This window comes from Bos javanicus, chromosome 11 (genome assembly GCF_032452875.1).
Source record: "Bos javanicus breed banteng chromosome 11, ARS-OSU_banteng_1.0, whole genome shotgun sequence".
NCBI lineage: Eukaryota > Metazoa > Chordata > Mammalia > Artiodactyla > Bovidae > Bos > Bos javanicus.
Window position 1 is genome coordinate 75,750,238 of NC_083878.1, and position 12,303 is coordinate 75,762,540.

At 38.7% G+C, this 12,303-nt stretch overlaps 1 long non-coding RNA gene across 1 annotated transcript in view; it reads left to right on the forward strand.

The window, feature by feature from the left end:
* LOC133257374 (uncharacterized) overlaps window positions 1–11,519 on the forward strand; it is a 51,617-nt gene extending 40,098 nt beyond the window's left edge. The window contains exon 4 of the long non-coding RNA XR_009739519.1: window positions 5,532–11,519. This is a non-coding gene — a long non-coding RNA (uncharacterized LOC133257374). The remainder of the gene's footprint in view (window positions 1–5,531) is intronic.
* Window positions 11,520–12,303: the final 784 nt, after the last annotated feature.

A 12,303-nucleotide genomic window follows, 5' to 3' on the forward strand; every position in this document is an offset into this window, starting at 1 on the left:
AAAGAAACAAGTATAATGAATAGAAATAGCTACAAATATAATAGGTATTAATCCAACTATATCAGTAATCCCTTTAATGCAAATGGTCTAAATACACCAATTAAAAGTGAGAAATTGTAAGAGTGAATAAAAATATAAGAATCAACTATATTTTGTCTATAAGAAAACCACTTTAAATGTAATGTTTTAGATATTTTCAAAGTAAAGGGATGGTAAAAAGACATATAATGCTAACATTAATCAAAAGAAAGCTGGAGTTACTGTATTAATTTCAGACAAAGCAGACTTCAGGACAAGGAAAATTATTAGGAATAAAGAAATTATATAATAATATTGGGGTCATAATTATATATTAACATAGGAGTCAATTATCCAAGAAGACATAATAATCCTTAATGTATGTGCAACTAACACATCACAGCCAGTCCAAGTCTGCTTAGTGGTAGCTTTGGTTATACCTGTCTGGATTCCACCAGGGACATTTAGTAAGCTTTGAATCACAGCAAGATTCCCCTCCCAGACTCAGAGCCCTGCCCAGGCTACAGGCAAAGACTCTTGGGATGGGAACACCTAGCTCTGGGTTGGGTCTTATACACCCCCAAATTTTAGAAGTCCCTGCAGTCTGGCAGGAGCCCCTAAAATTTGGGGGTGTATGAGGGCTTCCTTGGTGGCTCAGTGGTAAAGAATCTGCCTGCCAATCCAGGAAACGTGAGTTTGATTCCTGGGTTGGGAAGGTCCCTGGGGAAGAACATGGCAACTGACTCCTGTATTCTTCCCTGGGAAATCCCATAGACAGAGGAGCCTGGAGGGCTACAGCCCATGGGGTTGCAGAAGAGTTGAACATGAGTTAGCCACCAAACAACAAACTAACAAAAGAGTGCCAAGATACAAGACAAAACTGACAGGGCTACAAGGAGAAATGGAAAAATCCATGCTATGGTTGCAGACTTTAATACCTCTTCCAGTCATTGATAAGTAGTTTCAGAATCAGAAATGATATACTTGATCTAAATAGCATTATCGATCAACTTGATCTCATTTACATTTGTACAATATGCCATCCCATGACAACAGAATATACATTTTTCTCAAGTTCACATGGAATAGTGACATTCTGGGCCATAAAACACATCTTAACAAATTAAAAATAATGGAAATCATATTAAGTGTATTCTCAGACCATAAATTAACTGGAAATCAGTAACAAAAAGATAACTGGAAGATACTCAAATATTTTGAAATTAAACACAACACTTGTAAATAATACATGAATAAAAGAAAAAAAATCTCAAGAGAAATTAAACATTATTTTGAACTAAATGAAAATAAAACATCAAAATTTGTGGAATGCAGTGAAAGTGCAGTGCTTAGAAGGAAATTAATGTGTTTAATGAGTATGATAGAAAAAAAAGAAATATCTTAAATCAATAACCTAGCTTCCACCTTAGGAAACTAGAGAAAGAAGTACAATTTAAGCCCAAAGCAAGTCAAAAAATAATACAAATCAGAGCAAATGTCAATGAAGCTGAAAATAAAGTAATAGGGAAAGTCAATAAGACCAAAATCTCATTCTTCAAAAATAAAAATAAAATTGATAAACATTTAGTCGGGCTAACCAAGGGAAAAAAAGACACAAAACTTCCCAGATAAAGAAAGAATGTCCCCACTGAGTCAGTGGAAATTAAAAAGATAATAAAGGAATGCCATGTATAACTCTATGTTCAATAAATTGATAACTTAGATTTATGGATCACATCCTTGAAACACATGACCTGCCAAACTCTTCCAAGGATAAATAGGTTATATGAATAGCCTAGATGAATCTCTTTAATATATATTAAAGAGGTAAAATCAATAATTAATAATCTTTCAAAAGAAGAAAGCATCAATCCCAGATAGTTCACTGGTTGATTATGCTGTGTATTTACAGAAGAAATGATACTACTTTTCAACAATCTCCTCCAGAAAAAGAGAAGCAGACAGAATACTTCCTGATTCATTTTATGAAGCCAGCATTAACCTGATAAAAACATCAGATAAAGATATTATAAGAAGAGAAAACTACATCAACATAGAAGCAAAAGTTTTCAACAAAATATTAATTAATGGAGTCAGACATGATATCAAAAGTATTATACAGCACAATCAGATAGAATTTATCCCAGGTATGCAAGGCTAGATCAACATCAGAAAATCAATCAGTGTAATCCACCACATTAACATGTTAAAAAGAAAAGTCATATGATAATAGAAATTGGTACAGAGAAGGCATATGACAAAATCCAGCACCAGTTCATGATAAAAACTCTCAGGAAACTAGGATTAGAGGGGAAATTCCTTAGTTTTATAAAGAACACCTACAGAAAATCTCCAGTTGACTTTACTTTTAGTGGTGAGGAACTTACTCCTTAAGATTGGGAACAAGTCTTAGATGCCCTCTCCTGCCACTCCTCTTCACCATCACGCTGGAGTCCCAGCTAATGCAAAAAGATAATAAAAATTTATACAAATTGGGCAGGAAGAAATAAAACTGTCTTTGTACATTTTTTAATAATGGCCATTCTGACTGGTGTGAGACGATACTTAATTGCAGTTTTGATTTCATTTCTCTAGTAATTAGCAATATTGAGCATCTTTTCCTGTTGGCCATCTGTATGTTTTCTTTCAAGAAATAAATGTCTATTTAGGTCTTCTGCTCATTTTTTTATTGTTTTTTTATTTTATTTTTTTGCTTTTTGATATTAAGCTGAATGAGCTATTTGTACATTTTGAAAATTAATCCCTTGTTGATAGCATCATTCGCAAATATTTTCTCCCTAGACTGTAGATTGTCTTTTTATTTTGTTCATGGTTTCCTTTGCTGTGCAAAAGCTTTTAAGTTTAGTTAGGTTCCATTTATTTATCTTTGTTTTTCTTTCTATTACTCTAGGAGGTGGCCCCAAAAATATTGCTGTGATTTATGTCAGAGTGTTCTGCCTATGTTTTTCTCTAGTAAGTTTATGGTATCTGGTCTTACATTTGGGTCTTTAACCATTTTTAAGTTTATTTTTGTGTATGATGTTAGGATGGGGTCGCTAAGAGTTGGACACAACTGAGCAACTTCACTTTCACTTTTCACTTTCATGCATTGGAAAAGGAAATGGCAACCCACTCCAGTGTTCTTGCCTGGAGAGTCTCAGGGACGGGGGAGCCTGGTGGGCTGCCATCTATGGGGTCACACAGAGTCGGACACGACTGAAGTGACTTAGCATAGCATAGCATGATGTTAGGAAGCGTTCTAATGTCATTCTTTTACATGTAGCTGTCCAGTTTTTCCAGCACAACTTATTGAAGAGGCTGTCTTTTTTTCATTGTGTATTCTTGCCTCCTTTGCCATAGATTAATTGACCATAAGTGTATATATTTATTTCTGGGCTTTCTATCTCACTCCATTCATGTAATATATGTCTGTTTTTGTGCCACTACCATACTGATTTTGTTACTATAGCTTTGTACTATAGTCTGAAGTCAGGGAGCACGATTCCTCCAGCTCCATTCTTCTTTCTCATGACTGTTTTGGCTACTTGAGTATTAGAGGTCTTCTGTGTTTCCATACAAATTTAAAAATTTTTTGCTCTATTTCTGTGAAAAATACTACTGGTAGTTTGATATGGATTTCAATGAATGTACTCAAGTTCAGTGAATGTACTCAAGTTCAGTGACTCGAGTAGTGTAGTCACTTTAACAATATTAATTCTTCTAATACAAAAACATGGTATATTTTTCCATCTATGTCATCTTCAATTTCTCTCAGCAGTATCTTATAGTTTTTGGAGTATGGGTCTTTTGCCTCCTTAGGTAGATTTATTCTTAGGCATTTTATTCTTTTGATACATGGCAAATGGGGTTGTTTCCTTAATTTCTCTTTCTGATGTTTCAGTGTGAGTGTATAGAAATGCTGGAGAGGGTGTGGAGAAAAAGAAATCCTCTTACACTGTTGATGGGAATGGAAATTGGTATAGCCACTATGGAGGACAGTATGCTGCTGCTGCTAAGTCACTTCAGTCGTGTCTGACCCTCAGCGACCCCATGGACTGCAGCCTACCAGGCTCCTGCGTCCATGGGATTTTCCAGGCAAGAGTACTGGAGTGGGGTGCCATTGCTTTCTCCGGAGGACAGTATGGAGGTTCCTAAAAAACTAAAAATATAGTTACCATCACTTCAGTTCAGTTCAGTTGCTCAGTTGTGTCCAACTCTTTGTGACCCCATGAATCACAGCAGGCCAGGCCTCCCTGTCCATCACCATCTCCCGGAGTTCACTCAAAACTCATGTCCGTCGAGTCGGTGATGTCATCCAGCCATCTCATCCTCTGTCATCCCCTTTTCCTCCTGCCCCCAATCCCTCCCAGCATCAGAGTCTTTTCCAATGAGTCAACTCTTCGAATGAGGTGGCCAAAGTACTGGAGTTTCAGCTTTAGCATCATTCCTTCCAAAGAACACCGAGGGCTGATCTCCTTCAGAATGGACTGGTTTGGATCTCTTTGCAGTCCAAGGGACTCTCAAGAGTCTTCTCCAACATCACAGTTCAAAAGCATCAATTCTTCGGCTCTCAGCTTTCTTCACAGTCCAACTGTCACATCCATACATGACCACTGGAAAAACCATAGCCTTGACTAGACAGACCTTTGTTGGCAAAGTAATGTTTCTGCTTTTGAATATGCTATCTAGGTTGGTCATAACTTTCCTTCCAAGGAGTAAGCATATGATCCTGCAATCCCATTCCTGGCAATGTATCCAGAGAAAACTCTAATTCAATATGATACATGCATCCCACTGCTTATTGCAGCACTATTTACAATAGCCAAGACTTGGAAGCAATCTAAATGTGCATAGACAGATGAATGGATAAAGAAGATATGGTATACACACACACGCACACACACACACACACATGTATGTATGTATATGTATATACAATGGACTATTACCTAGCAATAAAAAGAATGAATAATACCATTTACAGCAACATGGATGGACACAGAGATTATCATATTAAGTCAAGTAAGTCTGAGAAAGACAAATATATAATATTAATATTACTTATATGTGGAATCTGCAAAAAGGATATGAGTGAACATATTTACAAAGCAGAAATGGACTCACAGTCATAAAAAATAAACTTACAGTTACCAAGAGGTATAGCTGGTGGTCATGGGGGGATAAATCAGGAGTTTGGAATTAACATATACACACTACTATATATAAAATAGGTAAATGACAAGAACCTACTACATAGCATAGGGAACTATAGTCAATATCTTATGATAATGGATATTGGAAAATCCATTATGGAAAAATGGATATAATGGAAAAAAAATCTGAAACAGTGTATATAATATATATATAACAGTATATATATGTGTGTGTATATAATGAATACTTTGCTGTAAACTTGAAACTAATAAGACATTGCAAATTAACTATACTTCTGTTTTTGAAAACACCCATATAAAACAAAAAATAATTAAAAAACTATTTTTTTTTGTTTACAGATGACATGATTGTCTAAAACTCCAAAGAACTGAGAAACAAACAACTCTCAAGGAACTAATCAGTGAACATAGCAAGGTCATAGGACACAAGCCTAATATTCAAAAGTCAAATGTTTTCTTATATACCAGTAATAAGCAATTGAAATTAAAACAATTACAATGGCACCAGAAGCTGAAATGCTTAGGTATAAATTTAACAAATATGTACAAGATATATATGTGGAAAACTACAAAACTTACGAAAGAAATAGATGAAAATCAATAAATGGAATAATTCTGTGTTCGTGGACTGGGAACACAGTCATGAGAAATATTAATGAGAGGGCTGGGACTAAAGCTTCTATTTTCAGATCCTCAAACCAGAAAAGAACTTTAATTTGAGGGACTGGGTTTGATGACTTCTTAATAAGAACAACTTTTAAAAATTAGCCTATTGATTAATTGTCTGATTTGTTTATCTTTGCTGTTAGAAGGCAATGCATGCTTAGAGTGAAAAATTCAAACAGTATAAAAGGTTATGAAAGGTAAGTTTTTCTCCATTCCAAGAAGTAATTATAGTTATCATTTTCTGGTATGATTTTCCACAAACATTCTAATCATATACTATCTTTCAGAAGTGAAATCAGAGCTTGTAGCTCAAAATGCTAACAAGAATGTTGACTTTTTCATTTGTGTAATCTTTGTAAACCATACATATGTGGAAACTTTTACTTTCCAGTTTGAATTGTTCTATTTTTTTTTTAACAGAGTACTTACCTAATTTTGTTGTTAACTAAATCATAGTTAATTCATAGCTACTAATTTTATAGTTAACATGTAAAATTTCTGATGTCTACTGCCTTCTATTCTGTTTGGGCAAATAATTCAAAAATGAGGTCACAGTTGGTGAGATTTTTCCCATTCTTTCCAACTGGGCATTGAATGTGAATATGTATGTGGAGCTTGACAAGGAGAAATTAGCTAGAAAAGATGGAAAGCAAGACAGAAGAAAAGATATCTTTCTTCTTATGTGTCTCCAGGTCCTCCTGGATGTCTTAGGAGGGGCACAGGGGTGTCCTGGGTCATAAGATGTTTCCTGTGGACAGCACTATTCTGGAAACACATTAGAAGCAGTGGTCAGAGCCTTAAGGTGCAGCAGGTCTTTAAAACCTGATTTCTAAACCTTTTAGAGGCCTGAGCCTATAGAATTTTCCAGGGTCTGATTGTGGGTAGGGAAGCTGTACATCTTTATAAACATCCCTCTACCTCCCCATTCAGAGTCTCATAATCTTCTGCATTCAGCAAAGTCAATGTGAAGTGAAAAGGGAAATGTACAGAGAGCACGAATCCATCATGACCATCTTCAATACCTGGCCCTGATGAAAACCAATTCTATCTTCCTAGTTTTCCTGTTCATAATGTCCTGCAAACCATCACAGACATAACATAGTTTAGAAAGCAAACTACAAGCCATTTTAAGGAACTTAAAAATTAGTCTAAGAAGGAGGAGTTTGCTATGCAAGAATGAACACTGTGATGATGCTGGTACATAGCAGTTGTCTTGACCAATGTCATATATGAATTCTGCATCCTGGGATTTCTATGTGTTTTGAGGTTGAAGCAAACAGGGTTCTGTTCTTTAAGTCATAGCACAAGCATTAGTGTGGGGCCTGTGCTGAGGTTAGGGCTGAAGTGAGGTCTGGGGCAGGGTTTGGAGAAAGAACAGGGAACATGAAAAATTGGAGACTGGCTTCCTGTTGCCCTTGAAGAAGTTAAGATTAAGGAGGGGAGGCGGAACATTTGAACAACGTTAAAAGCATTATTTTAGCAGAAATCAAATAACATGTCAATATCAGGAATTCCTTGAAGGGTGCAGGAGCTTGTGTGGGAGTATAGAGAGAAGCAAAGAGGATGTGGTCGGAAGATTTTACGCTTGCAGAGGGCTGTCTAGAGGCATCTTTCAGTGGTGATTGGCAGGCTGTCCTCCATTCACTATCTGGAGGCTGTGTGTAGCAAGGTCATATTCCCAAACGCTCTGCTTTTGTAGTCCAGCCAGATGAGGCCTCATTCATTGCTTAGAATTTATGGGATGCCCTGTTTAGAAGTCCTTTGGCTTAGTGACATTTCTATAATACAGCACTTTGTGACTATACAGAATGTGCAGCCCACTACCATGAGCCCCAGGGGGAATCAGGTGCTTCTCGTGTTGATCCCTTGAAGAGCTGACTCATTGGAAAAGACCCTGATGCTTGGAAAGGCTGAGGGCAAGAGGAGAAAGGAGCTACAGAAGATGAGATGGTTGGATAGCATCACTGACTCAATGGACCTGAGTCTGAGCAAACTCAGGGAGATAGTGAAGGATAGGCAGGCCTGGTGTGCTGCAGTTTATGGGGGTCACAAAGGGTCAGACAGAACTTAGCCACTGAACAACAACTCTCCCTGGAAAATATTGGTTCTCATCTTTCCAGTGCTCATACCTTGGTGAAGATAATGTAGTTGATATTTTTGGTTCTCATCATTTCTCAGGGGAATAATTGTGTTTTCAATGTCCTCTGAAGAACGCCTTGGATTGCTCTGAAAAAGCACTATCTGAGCCCAGGTGTCCATCACATCTGCAGATGTGAGGAAGGGCAGCCTGGGTGAGTCAGATGCCTCCCGTCACCCAATGAATCACCTGGAAACCTTATTAGGAACTTTCCAGTGACAGGCTCCCATATATTTACTTGACATCACTAGGTTCTTTTGACTCTAGCTTGTTCATCTCAGAAAGTAGGAAGGCGATGCTGGGTGCTGTCAGCTATTATGTGTCTGCTCTGGGGATCTCATGGCCATAGAAGTGTTAATCCTTAACCAATGCATTTTATTTTATTTTATTTTTTTTTTGAGACTGAGAAAGGTAAATATCTTATTTTTGAACCTCTTACATATTGGGATATAATCTTAGTGATTTTTTTTTGAACAATAAAGTGATATTTAAGCAACTGACAATTTTCTGTGAAAGGATATTTTTAGTTTAGAGGTACTTATCTTGGGTGGGTGTATTATTTTGGTCCAATTCATTTCATTACTATTGTTTATATTCTTTGTATGGTAGATTTTATATAAATTTCAGTTCAGTTCAGTCACTCAGTCGTGTCTGACTCTTTGCGACCCCATGAATCGCAGCATGCCAGGCCTCCCTGTCCATCACCAACTCCCAGAGTTCACTGAAACTGGTCCATTGAGTCAGTGATGCCATCCAGCCATCTCATCCTCTGTCGTCCCCTTCTCCTCCTGTCCCCAACCCTTCCCAGGATCACAGTCTTTTCCAATGAGTCAACTCTTCGCATGAGGTGGCCAAAGTATTGGAGTTTCAGCTTTAACATCATTCCTTCCAAAGAACACCCAGGACTGATCTTCTTTAGAGTGGACTGGTTGGATTTCCTTGCAATCCAAGGGACCCTCAAGAGTCTTGTCCAACTGTATGCTGTTTCAGTAGTTTTTCTTGAATGTGATTTCTAGGTTAAATCTGTCTGATAATTACCTCTACACTATTGGTGGGTCCAGCCCAACATTTTGGATGATATACTCTGCATATAAGTTACATAAGCAAGGTGACAATATACAGCCTTGACGTACTGCTTCCCAATTTGTAACCCATGATACCATTACCATAATCAAAATAGATAGGTGTGTTTAGAACCTCCCAAATTTTTTTAGTACTCCTTTGTTTTGGTGTGTGAGTGTGTGTGTGTATGCATGTTAAGAACACTAACCAAGAGATCTACTGTCTCAATCAATTTTACGTGCACAATGATGTATTAACCAAGGCACTCTGTAGTGCATCAGATTGGTAGAAATGATTTTTCTGGCATAACTGAAACTTTACTTCCATTGAACAGAAACTGCATTTCTCCCACCCCTCAGCCCCTGGCAGTCACTCATGTACTCTCTCCTTCCATGGTTCCATTTTAGATTTGTCATATGAGTAAAATCCCATAGTATCTGTGTTTCTGGACTGGCTCATTTCACATAGCATAATGAACTCCAGGTGCATCCATGTTGTCTCACAAGGCTGAATTCTTTTTGTGAGTCTGAATCATATTCCAGTGTATGTTGACGCCACATGTTTTCCCTCCACTCACCTATTGATGGACTCTTGGTTCATATCTTGGCCGGAGTGAACATCAGAGTGAAGATGTCTCTTTGAGATACTGATAACAATTCTTTGGATGTATCCCCAGAAGTGGAATTTCTGGATCATATAATTGTCCTATTTATTCATTTTAAGTTATTATTAACTTCAGCAAAATTTGCTGCACACAGATTTTCTAGTTGCAGCAAGCAGGGGCTACTCTCTAGTTGTGGAGCATGGTCTTCTCATTGCAATGGCTTCTCTTATTGCCCAGAAAAGAGTCTAAGGTGCCTGGGTTTCAGTAGTTGTGGCACAGGGCTTAACTGCCTCTCAGTGTGCAGGATCTTAGTTCTGGGACCAGGGATTGAATCTGTGTCCCTTGCACTGACAGATGGATTCCTAACCACTGGATCACCAAGAAGTCTCTCTTATTTTTAATTTTTGAAAAACCTCCAATTTTCTCTTCTATAGGTCCTGCATTATTTTACATTTCCAACCAATGCATTTTAATAGTGTCAAGTTCAGAATGGAAAGGAGCTTGGTGCTGGTGCTAAGTCGCTTCAGTCGTGTCCAACTCTGTGCGACCCCATAAACGGCAGCCCACCAGGCTCCCCCATCCCTGGGATTCTCCAGGCAAGAACACTGGAGTGGGTTGCCATTTCCTTCTCCAATGCATGAAAGTGAAAAGTGAAAGTGAAGTCGCTCAGTCGTGTCTGACTCTTAGCGACCTCATGGACTGCAGCCTACCAGGCTCCTCCATCCATGGGATTTTCCAGGCAAGAGTACTGGAGTGGGATGCCATTGCCTTCTCCAGGAAAGGAGCTTAGTGGTATCTAAAACATTCTGCAGTCTCAAGTTAGGAGCAGCTCCTTTTCTCTCCTAGAATTTTATGTAAGGACCTACTGTTTATCCTGGCACTGTTACTCTGTGCCAGGCACAGTGCTTTAGACCAAGCATTAGATCTCTCCTCTAATTCTTTCATTTAGCTCTCACATTAAATGAGGCCCAATCCCAGGTGGCGCTAGTGGTAAAATATCTGCCTGCCAGTGCTGGAAATGCCGGAGATGCAGGTTTGATCCCTGGATTGGGAAGATCCCCTGGAGGAGGGCATGGCAATTCCAGTATTCTTTCCTGGAAAATCCCATGGACAGAGGAGCCTGGCAGGCTACAGTCCATGGGGTTGCAAAGAGTCTGACACGACTTAGCACACCCCTTACAGGTGAGGAAACTGAGGGGATGCTTTAAGAATGCTTTCTTAGTTAACTCAGTCAATGTCCCATCACTGGACTGTGTCAGAACAGTGGAAACACCAAGTTCACCTTCCTTTGCTACTTTTTAAATTTTTTAAATTAATTAATATTTTTTGGTTGTGCTGGGTCTTCGTTGCTGTGTGTGGGCTTTCCAGTTGCAGTGAGCAGGGGCTACTCTTCATTGTGGTGGGTGGGCTTCTCACTGCAGTGACTTCTCTTTTTTTGCAAAACAAAGGCTCTGGGGTTCTTGAGCTTCAGTAGCTGCAGCTCTTGGGCTCAGTAGTTGTGGTTCATGGAATGCAGAGCGCAGACTCAGGAGTTGTGGCGCATGGGCTTTAGTTGCTCTGTGCGATGTGCGGTAAACCCATATCCGTTGCATTAGCAGGAGGGTTCTCATCCACTATGCCCCCAGGGAAGCCCCACTTTGTTACTTTTTAGAAGTCCTTGTGCAATGTGGATTCATCTGAAAGCATTAAACTCAGGTTTGTTAACCTCAAGGAAGATGTGCTAGGTGTGGGGAGCAGACTGTTTAAATCACCATTGAAGATGTTTGAGGACTAGGGGAGAAGTTTTGATTCAGTATTCACCTCTCTTCTTCAGTGAATAACACACAAATTTCACCAAATTTACCCAGTGCCCACCACCCCCGTAAAACATTTGTTGTGTTCAGTTTCCCTTTTATCTGTTGGCCTAATTCATCTGTAAGCCCATCTTCAACCATTCTTTCTTTTTCAAATTGTTTTCTTGTTATCTGCCTCCAAACTGATTATCTTACATTATTTAGCTGTTTCTGAATAAGATTATACTTGGAATTAAATTTTTTCCTGCTCCATGACAGCAATAAAGATAAACTAAATTCAGTACCAAATACAAGGAAGAGATAGCTTTGCTATTTCTTTACTGAAACCTGCAGTTTTGCACTTCTCTAGTTTGGGGGAGTCAAGTTCAGCCCCATGCCAGCCTTTATCATGTGTCCGTCTGAACCTTAGTTTTGATCTCTGGAAATCAGTGGTAGGTATGAATCATATGTGTCCAACCATCTCAAGGCTGTTGTGAGGACAAAAGAAGTTAATAATATGCTCCAAAGTACTTGGAATATATATGAATCTATATATATATATATTCATTGGTATATATACAGATGAAAGGTTGTATGAGCAGTTGTGGCATTGACCTTTCTCTTGTGTCTTCTGCCCTGGCCCTCTCCTACTCACACTCAGTCTCAGATGTGTTGTCATGTCTCTCTGAAGATCCCATTGAAACACCCTATGTACACTTGTTGTTGTTCAGTGACTCAGTCATGTCTGACTCTGTGGTCATATGGACTGCAGTATGCCAGGCTTCCCTGTCCTGCACCGTCTCTCAGAGCTTGCTCAAACTCATGTCCATTGAGTCAGTGATGCCATCCAACCATCTCATCTTCTACCAT